Here is a 10425-nt window from a genome sequence, read left to right as displayed (position 1 = left end):
GGGTTTCTTTCTTTTTGGCTGGGATCCAGGGGCAAGCAATGCAAACCTGTTATCGCCAAGGTTGGGCGGCCCGGGGGCCATATTAAACAAATCTTCACACTTGATGCACTTATCTGCAATACACTTATGGATTGAAAGAACACAAGAAGATTTCTAGATGTAAACACGTGTACGTATCCGAAAATTTACGATGCGCAGAATGTCAACAATGCGTAAAGAGCGAAACACGACTTCTCAGAGCGAGCACTTGTCGAAAACTCTAAAGGGAATTAATTTAGTTTTAAAAATTATTTAACAGATTAAAAAAATTTAATTACAAATTTAGTTTCATTAAAAATTTTGATTACTTTGGATTAAAGTGGATTAAATGGCAATTAATATTGCCTCATAGGTCCAGATAAAAATCCAGCAACAACTAGACAAAACTCCTTGCGGCCATAGATAAAAACGCACCAAGATACCACGCAAGCAGCACAGCTAGGTTGATTGTCCCAGCAACTCTGAGCACCATCGCTGCGGCATGTAAAGTAGCAATGCCCAAAATAAAAGGCGGACATCCAAAGAAAGAAGTTTATTGGTGGACTGACGAAATCTGAAATCTTAGACAAACTTGCCTGCGCAAAAGACGACGATATACAAGAGCTAGAAAAAGAGGAAGAAACGGAACGGCAGAGCATAAGGAATATAAAGCTGCTAAAACTGAGCTGAAAGACAAAGAAAGATAAATGGGAAGAGCTACGTAACGATATAAACAAACATCCGTGGTGTCTCGAATACAAGATCGTAATGAAAAAACTCGGAGCAAAACAGTCAACCCCTGAGTTAAACGCCGCAGCTATGGAACACATCGTAAGCACTCTGCTCCCAACCTATGACCTGGGAAGAGACCCATCAGAACATGTACAAGAGAGCTCATGTCCGCTTTTCACTCTGGAGGAAATAAACACGGCAGCAAACACTTTAAAGACCAAAAAAGTCCCTGGGCCTGATGAGATACCAGTGGAAGTGTTAAAGCTAATCGCTATGGAACGTCCGCACTTACTACTATCCATGTAGAATGCATGTTTGAACGAGAGCATTTTCCCAGAAGTATGGAAGAGGCAGCATCTGACCTAATAAGCAAAGGCAAAGGAGACACAGGAACACCGTCGGCATACCGACCTCTATGCATGTTAGATAAAGCAGGAAAGCTACTAGAAAGACCGCATCATAGTCGCCATAAACGATGCTGGAGGCCTATCAGCAATATGGGAAAAGTCGCTTCAAAACGCCCCTCTACTTGATGAAGATGATACGAAGCTATCTTAAAGACAGGAAACTACTGTACGACATGAGTGACGGCCCAAAAAGTAAGGAAATAACCTCTGGAGCAGCGCAGGGATCAATACTTGGACCAGATCTATGGAATGCCAGCTACAACGGAATTTTAAACGTTGAAATGCCAGGCGATTGCTACCTCGTTGGATACGCAGACGACATCGCCGCCGTCATAACCGCGCGTAATACCGAAATGGCCAGGCGTCGACTGACACAAGTTATGATACGAACACAGACATGGTTGCACTCACACGGCCTTAGCAGAAAACAAAACTGATCCTGCTGAAAAAACGGAACTGATCCTGCTCACTAGGAAACATATCCCGCTGGAGGTAAACATGCAAGTTCATTCAGAGACTGTTCAAACGACGAAAACTCTAAAATACCTAGGAATAAGAATGGACAACAAATTGACGTACTGGGCTCAAATCCAACATGCTGCAAAAAAGTCAGCCACTATAACCATGTCGCTATCAAGACTTATGGCAAACACCGGAGGCCCACTTGCAAGTAGAAAGAAACTGCTTATGGACACAACACAGTCAGTGCTACTATACGGTAGCGAAATATGGGCCGATACATTAAACGTAGAACATAGACGAAAAGTGCTCGCTAAAATGCAGAGAACAGCAGCCCTGAGAGTCGCCTCGGCTTACCGCACTGTATCCGAACCCGCAGTGCTAGTGATAAGCGGCGTTATCCCAATCGACCTTCTCGCAAAGGAAAGAAGACAACTCTGGCTATGGAAGAAAGACGGAATAGAAACACACATGGCCACAAGACAACAGACGAGGAAGCAAACTCTTGAACTCTGGCAATATCGTTGGACAAGGGAGAGGAAAGGAAGATGGACCGCCAAACTGATTAAAGAAATAGAGAAGTGGTACAGTATTAAACACGGCGAGGTAAATTACTACATAACACAGATGCTGTCCGGTCACGGGTACTTCCGAAAAAACCTATACAACATGGGAAAAGCAGAAAGCCCAGCATGTATCTACGGAGACGAACCACTAGACGATGCAAACCATACCATTTTCAAGTGCCACCGATGGAAAGAAGCACGAAGCACTGTAGAAAACAAGCTCGGGGAACTAAGTGTGGAAAACCTTATAGAAAAAATTATATCTAGCAGCGAAAACTGGGGACGAATTGCCTCGTATGTGGAACATGTTCTACGCACTAAAAAAAGAGACATGGACGCGGACTCCCAATAGAAGACGAGCCAAATAGCATGATGCTGGCTACAAAATCGTAGGCATCCCTGGACGCATGGAGAGTAGAAATGACCTGCAATGGGTCCATCTCGGAAACCTTACCCTGAAGTAATGTGAAAGCGGTCCCGGGGTAGGGAAAAATTCCATGATAGAAGGGGGGAGTGTTATAGTGGGTACCCCACTCACGTAGAATGACGATCCCTATATGGTGCGATGGCATTTTAAACCCTCCTGACGGCCTAAAAAAAAATTGCATTAATTAAAAATTAATAATTTATTAAATTAGTTTATGTGTTATTATATTTTATATTATGAGCGTAAGCAATATTAATAATATTTAGCAACTCTACTGTTGTTTGTTGACAAGTAGTAAACATATGTTCGCCAATGGATAGCTTATTTATACACATGTGCTTGCGAGTGCTGTTTTTTTTTGTTTTGTTGAGGAAACGCATTTTGTATTAAGCAGAGATAATGAGATCCCCAACTCCTCTCTCACTGGAAGTGAGAGAATAATTGCTAAACGTCAAAACCACCTAAACTTTGACAGTTGATCGAGTTCAGGAGGTTTTGACGTTTAACAATTGGAAACGAGCGATGGCCAGATTGAAATCTTAAGCGGAGGGATTTGTTGCATCGTTCAATACCACTTGTAAAAAATATAAAATAATGAAAATTAAATAAATTTGTGAAATTTAAAGGTATTTGATGAAAGGTTTTGTAATTTGAAGCATCATAGTATTATTTTCAATGGAAAATKAWTAAAAACATTTAATGATTGAGAGCTAACAACCTTAAATCCTTTTAWTGGGTATTGAAAGGTCAAAAGTCGGTTGTTCTAATATACTTTAAAAAAATTTAAATAGTTTCTCCATATAATCAGTAACCACTATATAATAATTTTTATTCGTACTAAATGTTKGTTGTTTTATTTAAAATGCCCAAAAAATAGCTTTTTTTCTGATCTGGCCATAATGGAAAATGTCATAAAAACGCTAATTTTGAGGCGCTCTCACACTGGAATAAGTTTAACATCCTTTTATTCCTGGTATTAAGTCTTGTTTGATTGCTTAAAGACATTTTATCATCGACTGTTGACTTTCTTAATTAAGTGTGAGTATTTTTATAAGAATTATAAAAGCAGTATATAATGAATTGGACAACTGAAGAAAGTATAACCTAACATTTCGCTTATGCAGACACAATGGATGATGAGAAACTGTTTAGTGGTGATGACTTCTCAAGTGACGACATTTTTAAGGATGTTACTTATACTCCCCCTAAGAACACTTCGAAGCGTGAAGTATTTGAAGATGGTCCGCCTGTGAAGAAAGCATGTATAGAAGCCGCGTACTTGAATAAGACAATTTTCCAGCCAACTTCTACGTTGATTTCGAAAAGGATTGTGTAGTTATGATTTATTTATGTATGTACTGGTTCAGTAAAAGACGTGAGTGTAAGTAGTTCCTTGATTTGGTTATTTGTTCGTAGCCACAAAAACTTCCAACTTTTTACAAACATTTTATCAGGTAAATGGCGGCAAAAAACAAATAACCATTGGTAAATGTGTAACCTGTGGCAAAAGAATTCGTGGTTTTGAAAACGTGTCTTTAATTTCATTACGCATCTTAAATTTAAACATGCGGACATTTACATTAAGTTTAAAATTTTGAAGTCAGACTATCAAGGCTCGCCCAAAAATAAGTTTGACGACAGCGTTTTAGATTTCATTGTTGATTCAGCATCGCCTGTTTCTGTTGTGGACAGACCATCCTTTGAACGTATGTTTGAAGGCACTAGTAGAAAAATTATGTGCAGGCAAACTGCAATGAAAAAATTGAAAACACGTTATGAAAACATGCTGACAGAGCAGATATACAATCATGCAAACACTTTTGTACAACTGCGGATATTTGGTCTGGAAACCTCAAAAGCTTTTTTGGTTACACTTGCTATTGGTTAACACAGGACTTTGAACGGAAATCAGTGGCATTGGCGTTCAACCGCCTTTTTGGAAAACATACCACTGATCGGATCTATCAGACAATACGTGATACAAATAGTGACTTTGGCCTTAGTGCAACCAATATTGTGATGACAGTGACCGACAATGGGTCCAACTTTGTTAAAACTTTCAAAGATCATGGCTCATGGTAGAAAATGGTGACCATATGGAAGATGACAATGAGGAGGTAATTTCATTTGAAAGTACACTGTATCGAAACATCACAGATGTTCGAGCCACACATTGAATTTGTTGGCAACAACAGATCTGAAAATGTAATAACCTGTGGAAGAAATCCAGTTGGCGTAAATCGTCGAAGGTAATAGTGAGTACCATTGGTTCATCATTGGTTCATCGTAAGGTTACTACAGCACAAAGATGTCTTAAATGACCTTAGCGCAAAGTTAATTCTTCCACAGCAGGGGATATCCAGTATTTAGAGTCCTACAAAATGCTGGTGGAACCAATAGCCGAAACTTTGGACTTCCTCCAAGGAGAGAAAAATATTAAATTTGGATTTCTCTTACCCGCGTATGTGATAAAGCAATAAACTGCAAAAGTTGAGCCAAAATAAAGAATTCGCTTTGAATAGCATGGCAGTTGAGCTCGATGAAACATTACGGAAGAGGTTTTACAAATAATATTTTGATCTCGCTCCAGAGGCAGATACCGCAGTTACAGCTTCTATACTAACTCCAAATGTCAAACTGAATTGGCTTTCCGTTCTGACAATGACTTCTTTAAAATTCGCTGTTGCTGAAAAACTAATTCCAACAAAGCAGAGTTGTTCTAACCATGAGGATAAAATCGCCTTTTTGATTTGGAAGAGATTAGTAAATTTATATAAATTAGTTACTTTCGTTAAAAAATTACTAGTTTCTATTATTACAGATGCTGACGAGGCAACGACAGCTTCACAGAGCTTGGGCTATAGTAAAGTAGAGCTTGAAAGCATTATCAAGGAGCAGTTGTACTCATATCTTGCGAACCCAATAAAAAATTGCGCAGTATGGCAGAANATGAGATTTTGCAAATTTTATGCGTTTTTTTTTTTAAAAAAGTTATCAAGCTCTTAAAAAATCACCCGATATATATTATATACCATATATGTATATATAAAATGATCAAAAATGGATAACAGCCGGTTTTAAAAACGTTAAATATACATATATAGGCGAGTAACTGCGGAAGGGAACCGGGATTCTGCGATGCTGCGAAAAGCGGAGGTGTATACCGATCGACGTCGTATCGACAAAAAGGGGCGCGACATCCTTTCTCTTTTYCTTTTATTCTAATTAGAATGAAAAATGTCATCGCGTTTGGATGCATGSGCGTGTATGTGTGTTAATGTGTGGTGTTCTCTCGCGTGATGATTTGAATGGTTGATTCGGTGTGGTGAATTGAAGTGAATGTGATGCGACGTCGCTACTCATTTACACATAATCCTGACGGTTCTAGTGGAAACTTTAATGCATTACAATATTGACAAATAGAAGTCATTTCATGGTTCATATCTAAACGCCAAATGTTCATAATTAATTGTACCGGTTGATCGTCTGCTTTGTAGCCTCCTGCCTGAAGTCGATGGTATAGGTTCTTACGTAGTTGTTGTAGATCTCACTTCTGAAATTCGCACCCTGTTTGCCACCAAGCGCTGCCTGCGCTGTTCATCGATCTCATTGTTCCGAAGATTATGCACTCGACTTGCATTACGCGTACGCCGACCGATAATGTGACGCTTGACTGGTGGCATTTTCTTTTATATAAATAACACGACAATTAACCTCCAAAACACAAAACACACTATTTTGCTTTTGCAAAAAAACTCTAAGTATTTATTGTAAATATGTTCTTATAAATAACACCACAATAAACCTCCAACACAAATTTACAAATTTCGTTCTGATAAAACTGCAAAAACATGAATTAAAATCGATGAGTAGAGCGTATTAGTGCATATAAAGTAATAATAAATAACAAAAATTCATTCGTCTATCCGTTTGAAAATATTTAAATATGTTGCAAGCTTTGCTATTGAAAGCTAAATAATTTTCAATAATTTTTTTTTTTTTTTTTTGAATAGCCGGAATAAAAAAGCAAGCGACCGAAATTGAAAGATTGAATAATTTACAAATCAAAATATTGAAAAACAAAAGAAACAAAAATTGAAAAAAAAATTTGTATGGAAAAAATTTACTTTTTGGAATTATCCAATTTTCCGACCTTTCGTGCAAAGTATAAGATATTTTTATTTCTAAATCTTCCTTGATCCACAACGAACAACCTCTGAAAATTTAATCAAGAGCCGTTCTCTTAGCGTTACTAATAAACAAACATTCATTTTTATTTAATGTTTGTATGAGAAAAAGAAAAGGGCTGTTTTAGGGGTTTTCCGGTAATTATTCGGACTTTTCTCTCTGTAAAAACCATCCTCAACGAACATTTTAAAAAACGAATTATGAAATTGGTTCAGTCCTATGAAAGTTATGCGCGTACATACAGTTTGGCGATTCATTTTTATTTATATAGATTTCGTATCGTATGGAAAAAAACGTACTTAGAAAGGTGAGCTGAAACAAGATTATGATGGTGTCTTAGAAGAATACCTTCATATAGATCACATGCAGGAATTAAGCCCATGCGAAAAATCATAAAAAGCAAATATCACTCATTATACTTGCCACATCATGCAGTTGTAAAGCGTGACAAAAAACAACAAAAGCTAGGGTTGTCTTCAATGTCTCAAGAACCACTAGCTCGGGTAATTCCCCAAATCATATTCTATTTACGGGACCCACACTCCAACCAGATTTAATGCTCCTCATATTAAATTGGCGTATATACAAATACGTATTCATTGCGAATGTCGAAAAAATGTATTAACATATACATAAAACGATCAAGATTTTCAGCGAATATTTTCCGAAAATCTGCTAATAGTCCACTACGCGACTTTAAATTGAAAACAGTTACCTTTGGCGTAAACTGTGCCCCATATCTAGCCATTTGTACACTACACGAACTGGCAGAAGACACAAAGTCCTGATTTAATCTCCCAATACAAGTGTTAAAAACACAGACGTATGTACACGATATCCAGTCTTCCACTAGCATACGATACCTTATCTCAGGTAATAAAGGCCCTCAATACCACAGCACACAAATATTTTAAAAAATATTCCTAAAGACCATTTGTTGGATTCTAATTTCCTTATATTTGAAAAGGAAAGTACAGCAAAAACAATAGGCATCCAGAGTCGATACCCTCATTATCCGCCATAACAAAGAGACAAATTTTATCTGTGGCAAAACTTTTCAACACCGCAGGATGGCCTTCGCTAATTATGATACAAGCGAAAATCCTGATCCAAGAATTATGGCTAGATGGAACCGACTGTGACGAACAAGTGAAGCCTCTTCGCTCAGAAAAATGGTCCCAGCTTGCTAATAACCAAAGAGACATTTCGCAGATAAAAATTCCACGGTGGGTAAACTATTCCCCCGAATACAAAGTAGAACTACACGGCTTCTGTGACGCCTCTGAAAAGGCATATTGTGCTACTATTTATGTGAGCACGCATAGCGATATTGCAACCACAAGCCACCTACTGGCGGCAAAATCAAAAGTCGCACCTCAAAACACGATAAGTCTACCACGACTTGAAGTCTGTGGCGCTCTGCTACTAGCCAAGCTGGTTTCCAACAGAATTGCCCCAGAAATTCGAAAAATCGACACTTATCATACAACCCTCGATGATACTGACATCCTTGAACGATTCTAATTGTTTCCGCTCAGAGTAGTCGCCTATATGCTAAGATTAATATGGAATAGGGATAAGGGAATTCTATCCCCAATGCGATACTTTGTCGCACCAAGACTTGCAAAAGGCAAAAATCGAAGACTGAAGCCGGTTGATAAAAAAAAAAGCTCACTATTAATATTTAATCCATTCCTAGACACGAAAGGTCTGCTTCGTGCGAATGGTCGGCTTGCAAATTCAAGCCTAACATACCATATAATGAACGCCACCCTATAACAATACCAGAGCATATATCCACATACTACTACTCCACGCCGAACATCGCCTCATGCAACATATGGTTCGCCAAGAGTTGTATATACCCCGACTTAAGCCCCAAATAAAGAAGTACATTTTCATGTGCAAGATCTGCACAATTCATAAGCAGAAAATGCGAACCCAGATTATGGCAGCACTTCCACCTGAACGCTGCAATTTCGCTCTGCCCTTCACCACCAGAGGTGTCTCTCTGGGCCTTTTCAGGTAAAGGCGTCCATGCTAAGATCTCCCACCCTAATCAAGGGCTACGTGGCTGTCTTTGTCTATTTCCCGACAAAAGCAGCTGTGTAGTAATCTGAAAACAAAGGCTTTTCTTGCGGCGTCTGCTCGCTTCGTTGGATGACGTTACTTTCCATCAAAAATAGTGAGCGATAATGGCAAAACATTTGCCGAAGCACAACGAGCTACAGAAAAACGGTTTGTAGATTTGAAGAAACAAATTTTACCTGACATTGTCCAAAAATACGCTCCGCGAAATATCAATTGGCAATTCATCCTTCCAAGCGCTCCTCATATGGGTGGTTTATGAGAACCATCTGTAAAAGCTTCAAAACTCATTTCAAGAAGCTAGCTTGCAACTATAAATTCAATTATGAAGAATTCACGACATTGTTAACTAGAATTGAAGGCGTTCTCAACTCACGGCCCTTCGCAGCTCTCTCGCAAGATCCCTCAGACTTAACTGCCCTAATTCCCGGCCATTTTCTTAAAGGAGCTCCCATTCTGACCATACCAGAGCCAGTCGTGGAGACGCTCTCCTTATTAAACAGATGGGAAAGAATTAAAATTCTCCTATCATGAATTCGGTCGCCGTACACAGAAGGTACCGGTGGAAAACACCAGAAAAAGAGCCTCAGCTTGGGGATTGTATCTTGATCAATGACGACTGTCTCCCCCCTACCGAATGGCGGCTTGGCCGCGTAGAGAAGCTTTACTACAGCTCCGATGGTCATATTAGCGTAGTCGATCTCCGCACGCAAACTGGAGCACTAATCAGGCCGGTCGTTAAACTATGCTTTTTGCCAACAGCCGAAAACACCGATATATAAACTGTAAAGAATAAACCGAGAAAAATCGCAAAATATATTACAAATAATAATTAAAAAAATAACACAAAGGGTCTATCCACATGACGACCCACTCATGTCACACCACGTGGCAATATTAGTTCACCACTATATTTCACAAATATATAATGACAATAACCTCTTCTATAGATAAATATGGATATCGATGCGGAAACAACACCACTGCCAACCATCCGTTCGGCTGACCATGTTCCACGCTTTGGGGCTGTCCCAACACCAGCGCCGCTAACCATCACGGCAACACCGCCGTCAGACGTTGCGCGCATTGCAACCCGAGCAACTCCCACGTCACTTCCGAATGAGCCACCACGCATCCGATGTCCTCTGTGTTGTCGCTCTCACAGGTTGCCACACTGCGGCCTATTTAAAGGGATGTCACCTCAGCAACGCCAGCAGGTTGCTCGGGCCCATGGTTATTGCCACCAATCTTAGCAGCGTGGTAGCTACGCTGCAACAACTTCAGCGATTACTTAGCTAAAAAATTTTCTAGGGTGGCCAGGATGGCTAAATGGGTATCAGCCTTCCCACTTCTGCCCGTCAACACCGTCACCACATCTATATATGCAACATTGGTACGCCACATTCCCCACTCTCATTATCATTGGTTACACACAATGACATCACACACTCAGCACTCAAGAGAACAGCACACACCATCACCTACTTTCGCCGAACCAAAGTACAAAAGGACAGACCATTTTATCACAAAACACTCTGGC

The sequence above is a fragment of the Bactrocera latifrons genome, unplaced genomic scaffold (assembly GCF_001853355.1).
Source record: "Bactrocera latifrons isolate USDA-ARS-PBARC rearing strain unplaced genomic scaffold, ASM185335v1 scaffold_450, whole genome shotgun sequence".
In the NCBI taxonomy this organism is placed as follows: Eukaryota; Metazoa; Arthropoda; class Insecta; order Diptera; family Tephritidae; genus Bactrocera; species Bactrocera latifrons.
Note: the sequence above shows the minus strand (reverse complement) of the source record.